The 10,135-nt window shown below is 43.7% G+C and overlaps 1 protein-coding gene across 1 annotated transcript in view; it reads left to right on the top strand.

Moving 5' to 3' along the window:
* The first annotated feature begins 334 nt into the window (after positions 1–334).
* Positions 335–10,135, top strand: part of LOC122563277 (ADP-ribose glycohydrolase OARD1-like) — a 57,380-nt gene continuing 47,579 nt past the window's right edge. Inside the window, exon 1 of the mRNA XM_043716965.1 lies at positions 335–465. The gene's annotated coding sequence lies outside the window, so the exon portion shown is untranslated. The remainder of the gene's footprint in view (positions 466–10,135) is intronic.

The following is a 10,135-nucleotide window of genomic DNA, read 5'->3' as shown; positions in this document are numbered from 1 at the left end:
AACTGGTCTATTACATGAAAAAGCTGTTTTTTCCTTTATTCTTACATCCGATTTGGGTGCCACTTGCAAAGCCAGCTAATGTGCACATCCCCTAATGACACTTGAACTGATTGGTGTGCTCGAGTTGAGAGTGTGGTGCTAGAAAAGGACAGCAGATCAGGCAGCATTCGCGGAGCAGAAGAATCAATGTTTCGAGCATAAGCCCTTCATTAGGAATGATTCTTGATGTAGGGCTTATGCCCGAAACATCGATTCTCCTGCTCCTCAGATACTGCCTGACCTGCTGTGATTTTCCAGCACCACACTCTCGACTCTGATCTCCAGCATCTGCAGTTCTCACTTTCTCCTGATTGGTGTGCTAGACCATTTAAAAGCAGAGTTAAGATTCAACCACATCATTACAGATCTGGAGTCACAGACAGACCAGCAACCGGATTTCCTATTCTGACGAGCATTACTGAACTGGTAAGGTTTTTAATGGTAGTTTCACAGGCACCATCACTAAAACCAGCTTTCAATTTTACCAGATGCCATGGTAGGATTTGAATCTTTGTCTCTAGATTATTGGTCTGACTTTTTGGGATGACTCTTCCAGTGAAAGAGGTAAAAAACAATGACTGCAGATGCTGGAAACCAGATTCTGGATCAGTGGTGCTGGAAGAGCACAGCAATTCAGGCAGCATCCGACGAGCAGTAAAATCGACGTTTCGGGCAAAAGCCCTTCATCAGGAATAAAGGCAGAGAGCCTGAAGCGTGGAGAGATAAGCTAGAGGAGGGTGGGGGTGGGGAGAGAGTAGCATCTCTCCCCACCCCCACCCTCCTCTAGCTTATCTCTCCACGCTTCAGGCTCTCTGCCTTTATTCCTGATGAAGGGCTTTTGCCCGAAACGTCGATTTTGCTGCTCGTCGGATGCTGCCTGAATTGCTGTGCTCTTCCAGCACCACTGATCCAGAATCTTCCAGTGAAAGTACCAGCATGTCACAAACTCCCTCATAAAGCCTTGAAAGTACCAAAATATAGGGATTTCTGAAGCCAAGATTTCTGCTTCAGGTCACTAGTTATTGACCACCGCTGAATGCTTGAGTGTGTTATCATTAGCTATGAACAGGGTTCAGCTCGGTTTTGACATAGTTTCCTGAAAAATTGCCTCACATGCTTAGTATCAAAATTCACATGAAAATCTCATGGGAATTCTCTTAGAGTCTGAAAATGATGGACAACAAGACAGCAAACTGGGTGAGAAATATGATCTATGCCTTCCCTTTCAGGAATGCAGAATGACAAATGTCAAAAGCCATTTGAACCTCAATCTGTGTACACTAGTGGAAGAAGATGTGCCAGTGAGTTCAGATACTCTTGGGTATTAATCTGTGTTCAAGCTCTAGTGTGTTGTGAAGGTCATGCTTGAAAAACAATCCGCGAGTCACCCCTGCTTTACAGGAAAAGACCTTCGATTAGTCTGAGTGCTAGAAACCAGCCAGCCAGCAGACCAATCAAATGGAAACTGGACAAAAGATGTACTGTCTCATTTTGAGTGCTGCCAGCTAGCTACCATCAAAAGGAAACAAGAGGAACTGTGAACCAAAATACAAAGCCAAGATTCCCAAATTAACTATTAGCTTGACCAGTGTATCTGTTAACTTTCAGTGTTTCTTGGTCTCACTGCTCATTATTTATCAGCATGTATACCTGTTGCATTATTAGTTTTTCTCACATTTTGTAATGAATAAACTCTCACTTTGTTAGCCCTAAAAGGCCTGATTAAGTTGGCAATTTTAAAACATAACTTCATTTGGTCTGGGAGAAAGGTCATCCACAAAGGAAAGAGTCCTTTGTAAAGTAACCTTGCTGCAACCAACCGAGGCTAGAGGCCAGGTGTATAAAGAAGTAAGCTAATTCATCTAGCTTGGTTTGATTTGATTTACTTATTGTCATGTGTACTTAGTACAAATACAGTGAAAAGTGTTATTGAGTGAACCACTCTCTGGCGCCATCTTCAAACACAGAAAGTAAACAAATCAAAGCACATAATATACATCCAAAATAAATTACAAAGTGCATCTTATAGCTTTATCTCAATAAAGTCAGGTGGTCTATGGAACAGCTCCCACTTCTAGCTCAGCCATGGGCCTGGATCCAGACTCCCCCACTCCAGGACTTCAAGTCCCTGTTGTTAAACCGATGGCACTTCTTCACCCTGCCACTACTGGAACAAAATGTCCCCATTCTCTGTCCAACTTCACTGATGCAGCCGCAGGATGCTGCACTGGGACTAAACTCACTGCTGTTGTCAACTCCGCCATCAGGTGCCCAGGCCTAGCTGTGGACTGCAGCCTCAGTTCAAACTGAATCTGGAATGGGAGATTAAACCTAGTACATGTTCTTCATTCGCCGGAGACCCCAGGTTGGAATGATGTCATGTCCACCTCGCCCTGGCGTTGCTGCTGCCAAACGCCTTCTCCTTCAACGTTTACTCGGCCTCACCATTCCCTGGGCCTGGGGGCTGCTACTCCACCACCACCACCACCATCTTTATTCTTCTAACTTCTCCTCACCCAGGAATTTGACAACTGGACCTTGGGAAACCTCACCAAGGATTCGGACATTACCATAATTCATATACCATAGTAAAGCATCCTAAGTTACTTCAAGGAGCATTATCAAACAGCATTTGACACCAAGCTACTTGAGAAGATATTCGGGCAGTTAAGATACATTTTATGAAGCATCTTAAAGAGGGAAAGACAGATCCAGATGGTGAGAAGTTAAATGGGGGAATTCCTGAGCTTACGATCGACATAGGAGGACCCCAACAACCAATGCTAGAGTTATTAAAAGCAGCGATGCTCAACAGACCAGAATTGGAGAATAGATATCCTGGAGAGTCAGAGCGATTTAGATGACTGAAGGGCCATGGCATGAGGAGATATTTGAAAACAAGAATGAGAATTAAGACATTGCTTAACAGAGTAGGTCAGTGAGCAGAGGAGCAATGGGTAAATGGGACCTGGTGTGACTTAGGACATGGGCAGTAGTTTTTTTAATCACCTCAATTTTACGTGTGGTAAAATTTGAGAGCAGCCAAGCAATTGTTACAATAGACAAATCTGGACATAGGAAAAGCATGGATAAGGATTTCAGCAGCGGATGAGCTGGGTATGAGCAGGACTGAGTGAAGCTAATGAAGTGGCAATGGGTAGACTTAGTGATGGTCAGAAACTGATGTCAGGGTCAAATGTGACATTGATTCTAAAAGCAGACTGACACTATCAGATATGAAAAAGAATATCTGTATGTATGTGTACATATATATCCCTGTCCTCATTGAAGCTATAGAATTCTTAAGGGGCTTAACAGAGTAAATGCTGAGACAATATTTCCCATCATGGGACAGTCTAGAACCAGAGACCATAATCTCAGAATAAAGGGTGCTAATTTAACACTGAGATGAAGAGGAATTTATTCACTCAAAGTGTGACAGTCTTTGGAACTCCTTGCCACAGAGAGCTAAGGGGGCAGAGTCCTTGTGTATATTTAAGGCTGGGATAGATATGTTCTTGATCAGTAGGGGGATCAAGAGTTATGGGAAAATACAGGAAAGTGGTTATGAGGAATGTCGGATCAGCTGTGACCCTATTGAATGGCGGAGCAGGCTTAAGAATGGCCTATTCCTGTTACGATTTCTATTGGTCTTGTGGTTTTATGATCAGGGCAAAAGATAAAACATTTTCAACAATCTACAGCCAGAAATGCTAAATGGATGATCCATCTTGGCCTCCTCCAGAGATCCTAGCATCACAGGTGCCAGTCTTCAGCCAAGTTAATTCAAGGCACCAGATACTACAAAGGCTATGGGCCCCGACAACTTTTTGGCAATAGTACTGTAGATCAGTGTTCCTTCTAATTTCTTTCTCTTCTGTATGGACGTAAGAGGTCCATCAGCAACAATAATGTCTGGAACCAGAAGTCAATGCTGCAATCCTTTTGGACAAGCCGATCACTGTATGCAGAACATCAGAGCAACTGTGCACTCATATAGCCATGCAGCTTAGAGGGGACATTGCTGAAAATGTACTCTTCAGAACATGCCATTACCCCTAGCCAAGCTGTTCCAGTACATCGACATCTCCTTGACAATATAGAAAATTGCCCAGCTTATGAACCATAAACAAAAATCAGGCTAAATCCAAACTGGCCAATTATTGTCCCAGTGAGTCTACCCTCGATCATTAGTTATGTGTAAGAATCGGTCAAGAACACCGGAATCAAATAGCACTTGCTTAGCAATAACTTGTTAACTGACATTCAGTTTAGGTTCAGCCATAGCCTCTCAGCTCCTGACCTTATTAGCCTTGTTCTAAAACTGGACAAAGGAGATGAACTCCAAAGGGACATTGAGAGGTCCTTGACATCAAGGTCACCTTTGAAATAGCGAGGCATCAAGGAGCCCTAGAAAAACTAGAGTCAATAAGAATCAGAGGAAATCCCTATAGTCATACCTAGCACAAAAGAAGATGGCTGCAGTTGATAAAAAGGTCAATCATCTCAGCTCCAAGCCATCCCTGCAAGAGTTCTTCAGGGTGGTGTCTAGGCCTAACCATCTTAAGCTGCTCCATCATTGACCTTTCACTCATCATATGGACAGAGGTGAGGATGTTCACTGATGATCACACAATGTTCGGCATCATTCGCAACTCATAAAGTCATAGAATCGTCCAGCATGAAAACAGACCCTTTGGTCCAACTAGTCCACACCAACCATGTTCTCAAACCAAACTAGTCCCACCTGTCTGTGTTTGACCCATATCCATGCAAAACTTTCCTATTCATGTACTTATCCAAATCTTTTTAAAATGATGAAACTTTACCTGCATCCACTACTTCCTCATTCCATATATGAACCACTCTTTGTTGAAAAACATTGCCTTTTTTTTAATATCTTTCTCCTCTCACATTCCTCAGACACTGAAACAGTCCATGTCCAGGTTTGGGCTGTGAAGTGGCAAGTAAAATTCATTCCACCCAAGAGGCAAACAATGAGCATTTCCAGTGAGAGCGAATCTAACCACTGCCCCTTAACAGTCTATCAACATCTTGAGAGTTACCATTAACCAGAAACTGAATTTAACTAGTCATTTCAATGCAATGGCTCCAAGAAGAGATCAGAGGCTATGAATCCTGCAGCAAGTAACTTACCTCCTGACTGTCCAAAGCCTGACCACCATCTCTAAGACACAAGTCAGGAGTGCAACTACTCACCCAGATGGGTGCATCACTCAAGAGGTTTGACACCATCCAGTCAAAGTAGACCACTTGATTGGCATCATCTCCACAATCATTCACTCCCTCCGCCACCAACGTACAATAGCAGCAACATGCATACATCATCTATAAGATGCACTGCAGAAATTCACCAAGACTCCTTCAACAACATCTTCCAAACCCATGACTATGAAATCTAGAAGGTCAAGGGTAGCAAATACATGGGACTAGCACCGTATATTCCCTTCTAAGCCACGCACCATATAGACTTGGAAAGACAATACCATTTCTTCAGTGTTGATGGGTCAAAATCCTGGAGCTCCTCCCTAACAGCAATGCAGATGTATCTGCACCAAACAGACTACACCAATTCAATTAGGCGGTTCATCACCTTCTCAATGCAACAAGGATGCATTTATGAATTTTTAAAAACTGGGATTTGTAGTGGGAACCAAAGATGATAAGTCTTCTCAATATTTGGTTGCAAGTTTTTGCTTATCTGGTACTGGATGCTGGCAAAGCAGTCTTTAGGGACTGTGGAAGAGTCAAGAGGGATATCAGTGAGTAGTCTATGTGCCTTCAATATACATATGACAATTAATACCATTCTTATGGATGTTAGGGGCAACATGTAGATGAGAAGTATGAAATCCATTATATGTCATTCTTTGTGATTAAAAAGTTCAAAAGCTCCTTCCATTTACTGTTGGAGAGGAGGGTAGAGAACACTTGGGAGAGAGGTGTAAGCAGGTGGTTTACAATTGAATGAAGACTCCAGGGGTTATCTTTGAATTTGAGGCTAATCTTGAAATAGTGAACCGTTTTAGCATTGAAAGTAAGGCCCAATAATCTGGTAGGTAGTCCACCAGATGTTGCAGTGAATAATTAAATCAGTTCTGCACTCTAATAGGTCAAATCTGCTTTCCTTTGACTTATGGGAGAGAGAGATGAAGGCCCTACCAAGGTGAAAGACAATATGGGTGGAATTTTCCAAAGTCGTCTGGAGCTTTTAGAGGAGGACCTTAACTGGGAAAAATTCAGTTTCTCAACAGTAGGTTAAAGTTTTGCTATTATGCTCTTAGAACATTCCAGCTAGGTTGATTTTCATGGCAGAAACTATTTTGCATTCATTAACGTGTCATGAATACTTATTATCATACCAACTTGCTGTATTCACATTCATGGGCACAACCATCTTAGTTAAACATGAGAAATACGTGTGTTCACCCACTGAATCCATATACAAAGTGTTCCTGGTGAAGTAGACATTTTCCTCCAAACTGTGGAGAATGCAAGCTTCTTCATCACGTGACTGCTTCATAACCGAGGTATTTCTTCATAAGAAAACTTACATTCTTAGGGGTGAAGCCTCTCCATGTTGATCAACTCGTGTGCAAACGTCTGTCACTTAATTGCAGCTATCAATTTGGCACTACTGGCACCATTGGGGCACTGCCACCCATAGATCTGTCAGGGTTCACATTTAAAACAGAAAAAGAGTTACAACACTCACAGCTCATGCATCAGTAGATCGCCGACTTACATCATATCTAGGAGAATGTACTTGTCTGATTGCTTTTGAAAAACTGAAGAGAACCCTTAGTCAATTGCAGTCTGACTTGGTAAATCAGTATAGTATCAGGGTATGGAGCCTGACTGGATAAAGAAGCAAAGGCAGCCACGCTGACAATCACAAACCTGACTGGGGCTACATATCAGGCTGAACTCAAAAGTAGGCTCAACTCAAAAGGTCCTATTTTGCAGCTATATCCATGTCCCTTTGTTCAAAAGCAGTCAGACATGTACATTCTCCTAGGTATGATGTAAGTCAGTGATCCAATGGTGCATGAGCTGAGTGTTGTAGCTCTTTTTCTGTTTTAAATGTGAACCCTGACAGTTCTATGGGTGGCAGTGCCGCAATGGTGCCAGTAGTGCTACATTGATAGCTGCAATGAAGTGACAGAACGGTTGCACACGAGCCATCCAATGGAGATGCCTGGCACCTAACCTCCATTATAGTGGCAATCTTACAATCCAAACTCACATTCAGAGGAAGGTTGAGTATTGAACATATAATGGTACATACTCAGGATGAGCACAGCAGATCAGTCAGCCTCTTGCAGCCCTGGCGCCAAGTTCTTTACAGCCACCCATAGCCATTGCCTTCTGCAGCCACCTCTGTCAAAGGCAGAGAGTGGTGCTCCTGGTTTGGAGAAAGTGAAGTGCTATTTACTGTCTTTTTAAAAAAGTAGGCAGAACCTCCTGCCCACCGTTCACAAATTTTGGCACTTTACCAGAGCATGCATATGTAGTTAGGATGGGTGAAGCTGATACACACATGTGCGAAGATTGCCCTCACCACCATCCCCACCCTCACCCCCACCAGCTATCAGTCCCAATGCCACAATTAGACTTCAGAAAAGAAAATTCCAATCATGAATCTCATGGAGACTAGGAAATCAAAAATGGAGGAAGCAATGTGGCTGAGTAAATCGGTAACAGCATAAATGTCTTGTGAACAGAGGGCTAAAGACAAAGCAGGTGGGATTTTGAAAGTAAGTGAATTGGAAGAGTTTTTTTCTCCCACAGGTTGGAGACAGAAGGAAGTAGGTTTGGGATATGGCTTTACATATGATAGGTTGAATTTTTCCAGTCCTACAGGGATAGGTTGGGACATGGGGTGAAGTAGAGAGGTCTTGCGAGGGACTGGTGAACTCATAATCTTTCCTTCACAGTGACATTGTGCCATTGATGGGGAAGTTGGCAGACAATACTCCAGCTCAAAGGACAATTGAACCACTTAAGATTAAGGGCCTCTTCCGTCCTCCGATGGCAATTTATTTGTTATGGTTGTGTCCTTTACTGAGCAGGGAGACCGCCAAAGAAATCCTGGTGGCCTTGCTGCAGGCTTGGGTGAGAAGTGCTCCTCTTTGGTCACTTTTGATCCAAGGAGAGAATCCTAGCAACAATGGCTGTCAACACAATCAAGGAGCCATTTGCCTTCTCGTCAGGACCGCCTGTCTGGAATCTGGGGTACATTTGTGCTTTTTAGCTCATAACTTGTCTGTACTTTGTCAGTCACTGCTCAGTTACTCCCTGTGAGCTATGAGAATAATGAGGTAAATGTGGGTTTCTGTCCACAAACTTGCGCAGTCAGCCAATCACAAGGCAATTATAACATCTTGCAAATGGCAGGCTCCAGTGTAATTACTTGTACGTTTTCTGTGACCTCATCAAATCTCAGTTTGTAACCTCCTCCAGCTCTATAAGACACCAAGAAACTTGCATTCCTGTCATTCCAGCCACTTGTTTTGTTCACCCCACCTGTGGTGAACTTTCTGGGAGTTGCTCCATCCTTAATGCTGTAATTCCTGCACGCTTTTGATCTGTCTCTCCTTCTTTGAGATACCATGTTGAGGTCCCACCATCTCGGTGGGACCTCAACATGTTTTAGGATGGCACGGTAGCTCAGTGGTTAGCACTGCTACCTCATAGCGCCAGGGACCCAGGTTCAATTCCTGCATAGGGTGACTGTCTTTGTGGAGTTTGCACATTTTCCCCGTGTCTGTGTGGGTTTTGTCCGGGTGCTCTGGCTTCCTTCCACAATCCAAAAGATGTGCAGGTTAGGTGAATTGGCCATGCTAAATTGCCCATAGTGTTAGGTGCATTAATCAGGGGTAAATATAGGGCAAGGGAATGGGTCTGTGTGGGTTACTCTTTGTACGGTCAGTGTGGACTTGTTGTGCTGAAAGGCCTGTTTCCATACTGTAGGGAATCTAATGAAACCTACTTCTTTGACCAAGCTTCTCCCGCCTCCAACACACCCCATCCACCTGGACACTCCGTGCTGGCCTCTTACCTGCCCTTGATCTCTTCATAGTCAACTGCCGCCGCAACATTAACCGTCTCAACTTCTCCACCCCTCTCACCCACTCGAACCTCTCACCCTCAGAACGTGCAGCCCTCCACTCCCTCCGTTCCAACCCCAATCTCACTATCAAACCAGCAGACAAGGGAGGCGCGGTAGTAGTTTGGCGCACCCACCTTTACACCGATAAGGCTAAACACCAGCTCGCGGACACCTCCTCCTACAACCGCCTTGACCATGACCCCACCTCCCACCACCAAACCATCATCTCCCAGACCATCCAGCCACGTCCTCAAGTCAATACCGACCCTCCTAAGGGTAACCCACTCAGACCCATTCCCCTACCCTCTTACTCTACATTTACCCCTGACTAATGCACCTAACCCACACATCCCTAAGCACTATGGGGCAACTTAGCATGGCCAATTCACCTAACTCACAGATTCACAGAATGTAAGAGAGACAGAGCTGTGTTTAACTTCCACAAGCAATACTGCAACTGGTCCTCATTAATGCACCTCAAGACAGGATGTACTGGTCATGCAGGGAAATGATACAGTGCATCCAGGACTAAAGGAGTTAAATTATGAAAGAAGATTGTGTTATCTGCACTTGTAATCTCCTGATATATTCAAACAATTAAATGGTGATCTAATATAAAGCATTTAAGATAATTAAAGGATTTGAAAGGATAGGCAGACAGAAACTATTTTTTCTATGAGGGCATCCAGAAGGTGGCATTAACATCAAATCAGAGTTAGGCCATTCAGGGGCATCGGTGAAAGTGGGGACTGCAGATGCTGGAGAGTGTGGTACTAGAAAAGCACAGCAGATCAGGCAGCATCTGAGGAGCAGGAGAATCAACATTTCAGGTGAAAGTCCTTCATGTCAAAAAGCAGTACTTCATATAAGGGATAGTAGGAACCTGAAATTCTCTCTCCCAAAGAGCTGTTGACACTGAATTAATTGAAACTCTCATACCAGGGATTGATAGATTTTATAAAG

Source organism: Chiloscyllium plagiosum, chromosome 26 (genome assembly GCF_004010195.1).
Source record: "Chiloscyllium plagiosum isolate BGI_BamShark_2017 chromosome 26, ASM401019v2, whole genome shotgun sequence".
NCBI classification, from domain to species: domain Eukaryota; kingdom Metazoa; phylum Chordata; class Chondrichthyes; order Orectolobiformes; family Hemiscylliidae; genus Chiloscyllium; species Chiloscyllium plagiosum.
This window is presented reverse-complemented; position numbering and strand designations above follow the sequence as displayed.